Raw genomic sequence first — 14,344 nt, forward strand, 5'->3', positions numbered from 1 at the left:
TGGATCCATACCTGTCCTGCTTCAGTTCCTGCTTGATTCCAGTATCCTGTCTTGCTTCAGTTCCAGCTTGGATCCAGTACCAGTCCTGCTTGGTTCCCGTAACCTGTCCAGCTTCAGTTCCAGCTTGGATCCAGTACCTGTCCTGCTTCAGTTCCTGCTTGGTTCCAGTATCCTGTCTTGCTTCAGTTCCAGCTTGGATCCAGTACCTGTCCTGGTTCAATTCCTGCTTGGTTCCAGTATCCTGTCTTGCTTCAGTTCCAGCTTGGATCCAGTACCAGTCCTGTTTCAGTTCCTGCTTGATTCCGGATCCCTGCCCGTCTGCTTCAGCTCTAGCCTCCGTGATCTCCTAAGTCCCAGCGGCCGGGCTCCTATGGGCTCCTCCTGGGGGAGTACCAGCTTCCTGGGTGAAGCTCACCATCCATCGCCTGCCTGGTATCGGCCTCCCGGCCTGCCCCCAAGCTGAGACTATAGTCCATCTCTCCCCAGTCTCCCGCAGGCCGGCCCAAGGGTCCACTAAAACAGCTTATTCACAACAAAAAACACACACATTGAAAATAAAAATATAGTTTTTCGTTCATTTCAATTCCATGATGGAACCATTTTCAAAGATAAATCACGAGGGATGGATTCACACTGAAACCAAATAACTGACAAAAGTCTGCTCTAGACTACTACAAGTGTGAACATGATTGTACACAATGAACTATCTATGGGACAATATATTATGAGGTCCATATTCAAAAGCCATTTAGATGGATAATGTAATAGTTATCCATCTAAATAGCTTACTCGGCTTTATTTAGCCCTTATCCAGCTAAATACTAGCTGTGGGTGGCCACAGAGACATTTCATAGAGGAGTGGAGTAGTCACTTAACTTATGTAGCTAGCTCTGGTTAGGCCATAGGACTGTCCTAAAGTTAGCTGGTTAGCCATAACCTTAAGATAGCCGGGTATATTCAGCGGTGTAATCGCCCTGCTGAATACATCCTGCTAGACAGGCAGATGTGTTTATCCGGCTAACTAGCCAAGCTGCACAGCGACTGATAATGGACCCAAATGAAACTTGATTTTTACATTTTGGCCCTAGAGTTTTTCCTGTACCTTTGAGCAGGAATCCTAATTAGAAGTGGCTTCCACTAGGGCTACTAGTTTAGTAGTTAAAACAGTAGACTGAGAACCAGGGATGCAAGGGTTCAAATTTTGTTCCCTGTACGTACCTGGATCAGTCCAGACTGCTGGGTTTTGCCTCCCTTCCAGCAGATGGAGACAGAGAAAAACTTTGAGAGCACCCCCTCTTAAGCCAGTATGCTACCTGCATTTCTTCAGTATTTCTCTGCCTCCAGCAGATGGAGGTAGTGCAAAACCTGCAATTCTGAACCAGTTTGGGTTTTCAAAAAAAAAAAAAAAGAGAGAGTGAACAGTCTCAGAGCAGTTTTATTATTTTGGCCAGTAGGGCAGAAGAAGCATATTTTTCTTTCCTCCTAGGTGGTTGGCAGGTCCTCATAGGACCATACCCCTGGTAGCAGGTACTGCAGGAGCCAGGCTTGGAAGCCCTCAGTGCTTCCTATTGTTGATGAGTCACCGGGGTGATACCGGTGGTCCAGTCCCTCTCCCCACACCCTTTTCTCTGCCGGGATCAAGAGAAGACTGCTCTTCTAAACGGTATTGTGCCTTTAAAAAAAACCTTTTTTTAAAGATAGTCATAAGGCAGTGAGTATGGCAGGGCCGATCTCAGTTTTTCTTCAGCGAGGGACCATGTTGGCAGGCTTGGGAAGGTTTCTTTGGGTGGGTGCCGGTCTGATCACTCCCTTCTCGTGGCAGCCATACCGCGTGAGGCTCGTTGTTCGGCCTATGGAGAGTCAGCCTCGTGGCTCTCTCGCACGGGCCTTTGCTCTCATTGCCTCCCCGGCAGGGAGAGGTCATCAGGAGCGATGGCAAGGACCTCAGGTAGGACCTGCTGTGTGAGTAAGCATCCCGCTTCACAGCAGGGCGATGGCGATCCATTCCCTGTAAGCGCAGGAATGGCAGCCATCTTAAAAATGTTTTCTGCCGCTCAGGAAAAGGCAGCTGAGGGAGTGGATCTCCTGCTGGTTCTATCACCTGCTGCAGGGAGTCTGGGGGACCCTAGGGATGATTACTCTGATTTTTCTGAGGAGGAGCCTATTCCCCTGGAGGGGGAATTGGCAGACCAGCCTGCTTTTACTCCGGACTTTGTGCTCTTGATGCACAACACCTATTTGGCTAGCAAGTCTCAGCAGGGGGGCGTTATTACACAAGGTCCTTATTCTGGTCCACCCAAAAAGGTCCCCAGGTGACTGGAGCTGTCAAACTCAGTCCAAGTCCGGAAGATCCTGGGCCCTGTGTTCCTGAGTGGCCTAGCTGAATCTCCCTCGGGGGTTGCGGAGACCTCAGGATGCGGTCCCAGCTCCTCCTTTTGGCAGTGGCTGTTAGGATTGTGGACCCTTGGGCCGGCTGAGACTGCAGGTGTCGTGCCGTGGATTCCCACAGTGGGCGTCGCAGCCGGGAGGTGGCGCTGAGGAGAGACTTCGAAGACCACCCAAAAAGGTCCCCAGGTGATTTCACCACTGGAAGCCCGAGGTCCCCCCAGGAAGAGCCCATAGGGACCCGGGCCTCTTGGTCTTAGGTGGATCCTATGCGACCAAGGATCAGAAGAGCAGCCTGCCGAGGTAATCCAACGATGAGATGGCACCCAGGAGGTCAGGAGAGACTTCACATTTGGAAGCTCGCGGTCCCCCCAGGAGGAGCCCGTGAGGACCCGAGCCGTTGGGGCTTAGGAGAAACCTCCAGGCAGGTGATGAACAAGTATCTGCGGCAGTGGGAAGAGATGAAGCCAAAGTCCAGGAACAAGCCAAGGTCGGGAGCCAGAAGTCAGATGTTGGATGCTAAAACCAGGGACAGAAGCAGAAGCCGAAGTCGAAGAACAAAGCAAGGTCAGGAGCCAGGAATCAGATGTCAGGAGCAAGCAGGAACTGGGAAGCAGGAAGCACAACTAGCTACTCCGAAGAGTCAACCTCGTTGCAAGGCACTGGCTACCTGTGGCTGCTGGGTTTAAATAACCCGGCAGCATCTGACGTCAGCAGGGAGGCGTCCTCTGTTTTCCCGCACTTGCCCCTTTAAATTGAAAGCCCCAGCGTGCACGCCTAGGGGGCGGGGCCAGCAGCGGATCTCCGGCAGTGTCTCTCTCGCAGGGGGGGACGCCGCAGTAGGCCGTGTCTTAGGCCTGGACGGCCGCGTCTCGGGTCCGGTGGGCTGGAGGGGAGCTCCCGCAGACAGGGTGGACTGGGTGGTGAGTGGAGATCCCGGGGCACAGCCCGGGATCGCAACAGTGGCACTGATCAGGATGAGGACCCGGAGAAGCCTTTGCCCCTGGATGGGGATGATCTGAAAGTCATCGCTTATTTCACAGGGAGGAATTGGAGCCCCTCATTCCCTAAGTCTTGGAGGAACTGGGGCTTGCCCTTCTCCAGGCTGATCTGGGCCAAAACACGGTTGATCCCATTCTGGCCAGCTTTTTCCCTGCATCAGATGCTTCAACAGCTGTTGGTCCAGGAGTGGGATACTCCTGAATCAGGCCTGAGAGTGGGACGGGCTATGGACAAACTGTACCCCTTGCCTGAGGAGATCTTAGACCTTCTGAAGGTTCCTAAAGTGGATGCTTCAGTTTCAGTGGTCACAAACAGGACCACTATACTGGTGGCAGGGGTAGCGGCCCTTAAAGATCTCCAAGATATAAAGCTTGAGGTTCTCCTCAAATTGATTTTTGAGGTCTCAGCCCTTAGCATTAGAGCCACCATCTGTAGCAGTTACCTGTTTCAGGCAAGCCTCCGGTGGGTCCAGCAGTTTCTGAATGCAAGAGATCTCCCACCTCAGGAGCTGGCGCAAGCGGAGCAACTGGAGGCGGCCATGGCTTATGGGGCAGATGCCTTACACAACCTGCTTTGTACTTCCTCCAGAACAATGGTATCTGCTAGGGATGTGAATCGTTTTTCAAAGATTAAAATTATCGTCCAATAATTTTAATATCATCTTAAATCGTTATAGAACACAATACAATAGAAATTCTAACGATTTATCGTTAAAAATCGTTAAATCGTGTTAGTGCGCACTAACTCCCGTTAGTGCGCACTAACAGAAAATGATACAAATTGACACTTTCCAGGTCAGTAAAGGTCAGTTAGGAATGAATATGTATTCCTATTGGCTGGCTGCCCTCTTATCTATTGATGTTACCAAGGTTCCCACTGAGGTGATGGTTGGGGGGATGGGAAATGGAAATGGAAACTCAGGAACACTAACAGAAAATGATACAAATTATTGACACTTTCCAGGTCAGTAAAGGTCAGTTAGGAATGAATATGTATTCCTATTGGCTGGCTGCCCTCTTATCTATTGATGTTACCAAGGTTCCAACTGAGGTGATGGTTGGGGGGAAGGGAAATGGAAACTGTTGGTGGGTGACAAAAAAAGTAATGTGATCAGTCAATATGACTAGAACTTGTGCCCTATTCCTGATACCAGGGGTGTTGTGATCTTCCTGCACTCAGTGCCCTATCCCTGATACCAGGGGTGTTGTGATCTTCCTGCACACAGTGCCCTAACCCTGACACCAGGCTCAGCTTGGAGCTCTTCCCTTCAAAGGCAAGCTTTTGTTTGGGGAAGATTTGGAACAACTGATAAAGTCGTTGGGCGACAATAAGGTTCATAAACTGCCTGAAGATAAACCTAAGGTATCCAGAGGTTTTCTTCCAATATGCTCTTGCTTTAGGGGGTGAAGACACTTCTGCCAGAGCAGGGTGCCTGGTCTGGGCCAGCATCAAACATCGGGGAGGTCACAGTCCTGGTCTCAGTCCTTTTGAGGGCATTGAGCGAGCCGAGATGGGACCGGGCAAAGTTCCATTGGAGCCAAATCCTCACAATGAGATTCAGCCAACCCATTCCTCCATCCCTGCCAACAGGGAACAGCTGTCCCTTTTCTACAAGGAATGGGTCAAGATCACCTCGGAAAAGTGGGTTCTAAGCATCATAGAGCACAGCTATGCTTTAGAATTTGCTCACCCTCTCAGGGATCTTTTTATGATATCACCCTGCAGTTCACTGATAAAGGAGCAGATTGTTCAGCAGATGCTCAACAGACTAGAGTCCCTAGGGGCTATCATCACTGTTCCCCAGGAAGAGCAGGGAGCCGGGCGTTATTCCATCTATTTTCTGGTGCCAAAGAAGGAAGGCTCCTATCGCCTCATTCTGGACCTCAAAAGGGTGAACAAGGCTCTCAAGGTGCCACATTTTCGGATGGAGACCCTGCGCTCGGTCATTGCAGCAGTGCACAGTAGGGAGTTCCTGGCCTCCTTGGATCTGATGGAGGCATATCTGCATATTGGGATCCACAAGGATCATCAGAGATTTATTTGCTTCGTGATCCTTGGAAAGCACTTCCAGGTTTGTGCCCTCCCGTTCGGTCTGGCTAAGGTGCCTCGTACCTTCACCAAGGTGATGGTGGTAATGGCAGCAGCCATCTGGAGGGAGGGTGTGTTGGTTCACCCCTATCTGGCTTATCCGAGCAAAGTTGGAAGATCTCTGCAAGCAGATGGAGGAAAAAGTCCTGTACAGGCTGAGGTCACTCGGTTGGGTTGTCAATCAGGCCAAGAGTCATCTACTTCCTTCACAGATCCTAGACTTCTTAGAGGCATGATTTAATACTCACATGGGCAAGGTCTTCCTTATGGAGGATTGCATCCACAAGCTGCAGATGCAAGTACATCATCTCTAGGACCTTCTGGTGCCCAGAGTCTGGGACTATTTACAGGTCCTTGGTTCCATGGCATCCACACTGGAGTTGGTTCTGTAGGCCTTTGCACATATGAGGCTCTTACAAACAGCATTATTGTCCCATTAGGATCCAATGTCGGAGGAGTTTTAAATTTCCTTACCACTCACAGAGTCTGCTACATCCAGTCTTGGCTGGTGGCTTGTTAAGAACATAAGAACATAAGAAAATGCCATACAGGGTCAGACCAAGGGTCCATCAAGCCCAGCATCCTGTTTCCAACAGTGGCCAATCCAGGCCATAAGAACCTGGCAAGTACCCAAAAACTAAGTCTATTCCATGTTACCATTGCTAGTAATAGCAGTGGTTATTATCTAAGTCAACTTAATTAATAACAGGTAATGGACTTCTGTGTTCAATGAGTCGAGTGCAAATTTTATGCTTGGTCCGGCCTATGTAAATTTTCGAACATGGACATTGAAGGGCGTAAATAAAGTAATCAGTGTTACAATTAACGTCACATTTTAGATATGTGTTGAATCCAGTACTAGGGTCTTGCCAATGAATGCCTCTGTGAGCTTGTGCTCACAGAGACATTCATTTGCCACATGATGTTTGTCCTTCTATGAAGTTGGGTTTGCAGTCTGGGGGCGCTGCTCTGACTACATATTGTTTGATGTTCAATCCTCAGGAATATGCAAACATGGGTGGATTTTGGAATGCGGACTAAGACCATGCCAATATTTGAGCATATTACGAAAGGTGGAAAGAAGGCAAAACAATTACCATCAGGATTAAAAGGTGAGGTGAAAGAGGCTATTTTAGCCAAAAAAAAATCCTTCAAAAATTGGAAGAAGGATGCATCTGAAGAAAATAGGATAAAACAAAAGCATTGTCAAGTTAAGTGTAAAACATTGATAAAACAGGCGAAGAGAGAATTTGAAATGAAGTTGGCCTTAGAGGCAAAAACTGAGAGGGAGTCGGTTGGACCATTAAATGACAGAGGGGTTAAAGGGGCTCTTAGGGAAGATAAGGTCATTGCAGAGAGACTAAATGAATTCTTTGCTTCCGTGTTTACTAATGAGGATGTTGGGGAGATACCAGTTCCGGAGATGGTTTTCAGGGTTGATGAGTCAGACAAACTGAATGAAATCACTGTGAACCTGAAAGATGTAGTAGGCCAGATTGACAAAATAAAAGTAGAAAATCACCTGGACCGGATGGTATGCATCCTAGGGTACTGAAGGAACTCAAAAATGAAATTTCTGATCTATTAGTTAAAATTTGTAACCTATCATTAAAAGCATCCACTGTACCTGAAGACTGGAGGGTGGCCAATGTAACCTCAATATTTAAAAAAGGCTCCAGGGGCGATCCGGGTAACTATAAACCAGTGAGCCTGACTTCAGTGCCGGGAAAAATAGTGGAAACTATTCTCAAGATCGAAATCATAGAGCATATAGAAAGACATGGTTTAATGGAACACACTCAACATGGATTTACCAAGGGAAGTCTTGCCTAACAAATCTGCTTCGTTTTTTTGAAGGGGTTAATAAACATGTGGATAAAGGTGAACCGGTAGATGTAGTGTATTTGGATTTTCAGAAGGCTTTTGACAAAGTCCCTCATGAGAGGCTTCTATGAAAACTAAAAAGTCATGGGATAGGAGGTGATGTCCTTTCATGGATTACAAACTGGTTAAAAGACAGGAAACAGAGAGTAGGATTAAATGGTCAATTTTCTCAGTGGAAAAGGGTAAACAGTGGAGTGCCTCAGGGATCTGTACTTGGACCGGTGCATTTCAATCTACTAGATAAATGAAGCTTGACCGATGTGCCGCAAATGAGCAGTAGAGAGCAGCTCTACCGCGCATGCGCAGGGGAACCCGTAGGTCAGAGCTTGCCTGTAACAAAAATGGCACTGGGAGGAACAGTAGCGGTGGCGGCGGTGGTGAGGAGCAGTAGCGGCGGCGGCAGTGGCAGTGCGCGCGAGGGAGGGAGGGACCTCCCCCAGAGATCTTCCGTCTGCGCCATCCGAAGGGGTTGTGAATGAGCTGAGAGGGGAGGGGATTGAGAGAGGGGGAGTGACTGAGGGGAGGGGGGAGGGAGGAGAGAGGGAGGTGAGGGGGAAGGTGGGAGGGAGAATAGAGGGGGAGGGAGAATGAGGGGGAGGGAGGGGGAGGGAGGAGAATGAGGGGGAGGGGAGAATGAGGGGGAGGGAGGAGAATAGGGGAAGGGGAGAATGAGGGGGAGGGAGGAGAATGGGGGGAGAATGAGGGGGGAGGGGAGAATGAGGGGGGGGGGGGGTGGAGAATGAGTGGGAAGGAAATGGACCGAAAAAATGTTTTTAATGTAGCCCGTTGTTACGGGCTTAATGGCTAGCATATATATAAATGATCTGGAAAGGAATACGAGTGAGGTTATCAAATTTGCGGATGATACAAAATTATTCAGAGTAGTTAAATCACAAGCAGACTGTGATACATTACAGGAGGACCTTGCAAGACTGGAAGATTGGGCATCCAAATGGCAGATGAAATTTAATGTGGACAAGTGCAAGGTGTTGCATATAGGGAAAAATAACCCTTGCTGTAGTTACACGATTTTAGGTTCCATATTAGGAGCTACCACCCAGGAAAAAGATCTAGGCATCATAGTGGATAATACTTTAAAATCGTCGGCTCAGTTTGCTGCAGCAGTCAAAAAAGCAAATAGAATGTTAGGAATTATTAGGAAGGGAATGGATAATAGAACGGAAAATGTCATAATGCCTCTATATCGCTCCATGGTGAGACCGCACCTTGAATACTGTGTACAATTCTGGTCGCCGCATCTCAATAAAGATATATCTGCGATGGAGAAGGAACAGAGAAGGGCAACCAAAATGATAAAGGGGATAGAACAGCACCCCTATGAGGAAAGGCTGAAGAGGTTAGGGCTGTTCAGCTTGGAGAAGAGATGGCTGAGGGGGGGATATGATAGAGGTCTTTAAGATCATGAGAGGTCTTGAATGAGTAGATGTGACTTGGTTATTTGCACTTTCGAATAATAGAAGGACTAGGGGGCATTCCATGAAGTTAGCAAGTAGTACATTTAAGACTAATCGGAGAAAATTCTTTTTCACTCAACGCACAATAAAGCTCTGGAATTTGTTGCCAGAGGATGTGGTTAGCGCAGTTATTGTAGCTGGGTTCAAAAAAGGTTTGGATAAGTTCTTGGAGGAGAAGTCCATTAATGGCTATTAATCAAGTTTACTTAGGGAATAGCCACTGCTATAAATTGCATCAGTAGCATGGGATCTTTGTAGTATTTGGGTAATTGCCAGGTTCTTGTGGCCTGGTTTTGGCCTCTGTTGGAAACAGGATGCTGGGCTTGATGGATCCTTGGTCTGAACCAGCATGGCAATTTCTTATTTTCTTATGTTCTTATGTACCGGTTAACCTTTATCCACATGTTTATTAACTCCTTCAAAAAAGTGAAGCAGATTTCCGAGGCAAGACTTGCCTTGGGTAAAGCCATGCTGACTTTGTTCCATTAATCCATGTCTTTCTATATGTTCTGTGATTTTGATGTTGAGAACACTTTCCACTATTTTTCCTGGCACTGAAGTCCGGCTAACCGGTCAGTAGTTTCCCGGATCGCCCCTGGGGCCCTTTTTAAATATTGGGGTTACATTAGCTATCCTCCAGTCTTCAGGTACAATGGATGATTTTAATGATAGGTTACAAATTTTTACTAATAGGTCTGAAATTTCATTTTGTAGTTCATTCAGAAGTCTGGGGTGTATACCTTCACTACTCTGGGGTGTATACCATCTGGTCCAGGTGATTTACTACTCTTCAGTTTGTCAACCAGGCCTACCACATCTTCTAGGTTCACCGTGATTTGATTCAGTCCATCTGAATCATTGCCCATGAAAACCTTCTCCAGTACGGGTACCTCCCCAACATCCTCTTCAGTAAAGACCGAAGCAAAGAAATAATTTAATCTTTCCGCGATGGCCTTATCTTGTCTAAGTGCCCCTTTAACCCCTCGATTATCTAATGGTCCAACTGACTACCTCACAGGCTTTCTGCTTCGAATATATTTAAAAAAAATTTTACTGTGAGGTTTTGCCTCTCTGACCAACTTCTTTTCAAATTCTCTCTTAACCTGTCTTATCAATGTCTTATATTTAACTTGCCAGCGCTTATGCATTATCCTATTGTCTTCTGTTGGATCCTTCTTCCAATTTTTAAATGAAGATCTTTTGGCTAATATAGCTTCTTTCACCTCCCCTTTTAACCATGCCGGTAATAGTTTTGTCTTCTTTCCACCTTTCTTAATGTGTGGAATACATCTGGACTGTGCTTCTAGAATGGTATTTTTTAACAATGACCACACCTGTTGCACACTTTTTACCTTTGTAGCTGCTCCTTTCAATTTTTTTCTAACAATTTTTCTCATTTTATCAAAGTTTCCCTTTTGAAAGTTTAGCACAAGAGCCTTGGATTTGTACACTGTTCCTCTTCCAGTCATTAAATCAAATTTGATCATATTATGATCACTATTGCCAAGCGGCCCCACCCCCGTTACTTCTCTCACCAAATCCTGTTCTCCACTGAGAATTAGATCTAAAATTGCTCCCTCTATTGTCGATTCCTGAACCAACTGCTCCATAAAAATTTAATTTATTCCATCCAGTAACTTTATATCTCTAGCATGTACCGATGATACATTTACCCAGTCAATATTGGGGTAATTGAAGTCTCCCATTATTACCGCACTACCAATTTGGTTAGCTTCCCTAATTTCTCTTAGCATTTTACTGTCAATCTCACCATCTTGATCAGGCGGACGGTAGTATACTCCTATCACTATAGTCTTCCCTGACACACAAGGGATTTCTACCCATAAAGATTCAATTTTGCATTTAGTCTCATGCAGGATGTTTATCCTGTTAGACTCTATGCCATCCCTGACATAAAGCACCACACCGCCTCCCGTGTGCTCCTCTCTGTCATTGCGATATAATTTGTACCTTGGTATAGCACTGTCCCATTGGTTGTCCTCCTTCCACCATGTCTCTGAGATGCCAATTAAGTCTATGTCATCATTCACTACTATACATTCTAATTCTCCCATCTTACTTCTTAGACTTCTAGCATTAGCACACAAACATTTCAAAGTTTGTTTTTTGTTTGTATTTTCATTCTGCTTTTTAATTGATAGGGATAAGTTAGAATTTTTTAGCTCAAGTGAGTTTTTAGTTACAGGCACTTGGACTACTTTTCTTATTATTGGAATCTCACTGTCGGGATGCCCTAATTCTAATGCATTATTAGCATCCTTTGAAGATATCTCTCTCCGAACCATGCACTGCTGAGCAACAGTCAGCTTTCCCCTTTGTTCTAGTTTAAAAGCTGCTCTATCTCCTTTTTAAAGGTTAGCGCCAGCAGTCTGGTTCCACCCTGGTTAAGGTGGAGCCCATCCCTTCGGAAGAGACTCCTCCTTCCCCAAAAGGTTCCCCAATTCCTAACAAAACTGAATCCTTCTTTCGTGCACCATTGTCTCATCCATGCATTGAGACTCCAGAGATCTACCTGCCTCTGGTTACCTGGGCGTGGAACAGGGAGCATTTCAGAGAATGCTACCTTGGAGGTTCTGGATTTAAGCTTTCTACCTAAGAGCCTAAATTTGGCTTCCAGAATCCTCTCCCACATTTTCTTATGTCGTTGGAGACCACATGTACCACAACAGCCGGCTCCTCCCCAGCACTGTCTAAAATTTTGTCTAGGTGGCACATGAGGTCCACCACCTTCGCACCAGGTAGGCATGTTAAAATGTGATCCTCATGCCAACTAGCCACCCAGCTGTCTACATTCCTAATAATCGAATCACCAACTATGAAGGCTGACCTAACCCTTTCCTCCTGGGCAGTAGGCCTTGGTGAGATATCCTCGGTGCGAAAGGGCAATGCATCACCTGAAGAGCAGGTCCTTGCTACAGGATCCTTTCCTTCTGCAGCAGGTTGATGCTCTCCAATCATGAGACCTTCTTCCTCCAAGGCAACACCAAGGCTGCAATTCTGAAGTTGGATCTTGGCTACTATGTCCCTGAAGGTCTCATCTATATACCTTTCTGTGTACCTCAGCTCCTACAGGTCTGCCACTCTAGCCTCCAGAGATCGGACTCGTTCTCTGAGAACCAGGAGCTCTTTGCATCACATGCACATGTACAATTTGTCACCAGTAGGTAAAAAATCAGTGACACTCGATGCAAAAGACTGGGAAGCCCCCCTCTTGTTGCTGGACTGCTGCCTTCATCTCAAATTTGTTCAGATCCTACTTCTTTTCCTTTCCATCCTCATGCTGTCTTATAACTCCAGTCACCAAGCACCAAAGGCCCATAAAGAACATAGGGGCCTGGTGAGAGAGAATTTGAAAAGAAGTTGGTCGTAGAGGCAAAAACTAACAGTAAAATCTTTTTTAAATATATCCGAAGAAGAAAGCCTGTGAAGGAATAAGTTGGACCGTTAAATGATTGAGGGGTAAAAGGGGCACTCAGAGAAGATAAGGCCATCGCAGAAAGATTAAATGAGTTCTTTGCTTCGGTGTTTACTGAAGAGGATGTTGGGGAGATACTCGTACCAGAGAAGGTTTTCATGGGTAATGATTCATATGGACTGAACTAAATCACGGTGAACCTAGAAGATGTAGTAGGCCTGACTGACAAATTGAAGAGTAGTAAATCACATGGACCAGATGGCATACAGCCCAGGGTTCTGAAGGAACTAAAAAATGAAATTTCAGACCTATTAGTAAAAATTTGTAACCTATAATTAAAATCATCCATTGGCTAAAGTAACCCCAATATTATAAAGGGCTCCAGGGGAGATCCGGGAAACTACAGACTAGTTAGCCTGACTTCCGTGCCAGGACAAATAGTGGAAAGCGTTCTATTTATTTATTTATTTATTTATTAAGCTCTTATAGATCGTCGTTCAGACTAGCCATCACAATAGTTTCCATGTTTAAAACATATTAAATAAATTAAATAAAGAGCAATTATTCCTAAAAATGGTAAATAAAAACAAAATAAAATACAATAAACTGGTAAAACATAGTAAAATACAATCATATTAAAAGAAAACAAATATCAAAATCACAGAACATATAGAAAGACATGGTTTAATGGAACAAAGTCAGTTGGCTTTACCCAAGGCAAGTCTTGCCTCTCAAATCTGCTTCACTTTTTTGAAGGAATTAATAAACATGTAGATAAAGTTGAACTGGTAGATGTAGTGTATTTGGATTTTCAGAAGGCATTTGACAAAGTTACTCATGAGAGGCGTCTAGGAAAAGTAAAAAGTAATGAGATAGGTGGTAATGTCCTTTCATGGTTTACAAACAGGCTAAAAGACTGGAAACAGAGAGTAGGATTAAATAGACAATTTTCTCAATGGAAGGGAGTGGTCAGTGAGGTGCCTCAGGGACCTGTACTTTTCAATATATTTCTAAATGATCTGGAAAGATATACGACGAGTGAGGTAATCAAATTTGCAGATGATACAAAATTATTCAGAGTAGTTAAATCACAAGCAGATTGTGATAAATTGCAGGAAGACCTTATGAGACTGGAAAATTGGGCATCCAAATGGCAGATGAAATTTAATGGTGGATAAGTGCAAGGTGATTCGTATAGGGAAAAATAACCCATGCCATAGTTACACAGTTAGGTTTCATATTAGGAACTACCACCCAAGAAAGAGATCTAGGCAACATAATGAATAACACATTGAAATCGTTGGTTCAGTGTGCTGCGGCTGTCAAAAAAGCAAACAGAATGTTGGGAATTATTAGAAAGAGAATGGTGAATAAAATGGGAAATGTCATAATGCCTCGGTATCGCTCCATGGTGAAACCGCACCTTGAATACTGTGTACAATTCTGGTCGCCGCATCTCAAAAAAGATATAATTGCGATGGAGAAGGTACAGAGAAGGGCGACCAAAATGATAAGGGGAATGGAACAGTTCCACTATGTATAGACTAAAGAGGTTAGGAATTTTCAGCTTGGAGAAGAGATGGCTGAGGGGGATATGATTGCGGTGTTTAAAATCATGAGAGGTCTAGAACGGGTAAATGTGAATCGGTTATTTACTCTTTCGGATGATAGAAGGACTAGGGGGCCCTTCATAAAGTTAGCATGTGGCACATTTAAAACTAATTGGAGAAAGTTATTTTTCACTCAACACACAGTTAAACCCTGGAATTTGTTGCCAGAAGATGTGGTTAGTGCAGTTAGTGTAGCTGTGTTTAAAAAAGGTTTGGATAATTTCTTGGAGGAGAAGTCCATTAACTGCTATTAATCAAGTTGACTTAGAAATAGCCACTGCTATTATTAGCAACAGTAACATGGGATAGACTTATTTTTTGCGTACTTGCCAGGTTCTTATGGCCTGGTTTGGCCACTGTTGGAAACAGGATGTTGGGCTTGATGGACCCTTGGTCTGACCCACTATAGCATTGTTATAGAGTGCTGGAGGTCGGCCCATTTCTAGGATTTCGTATACCCTTCG

This window comes from Rhinatrema bivittatum, chromosome 16 (assembly GCF_901001135.1).
Source record: "Rhinatrema bivittatum chromosome 16, aRhiBiv1.1, whole genome shotgun sequence".
NCBI classification, from domain to species: Eukaryota; Metazoa; Chordata; class Amphibia; order Gymnophiona; family Rhinatrematidae; genus Rhinatrema; species Rhinatrema bivittatum.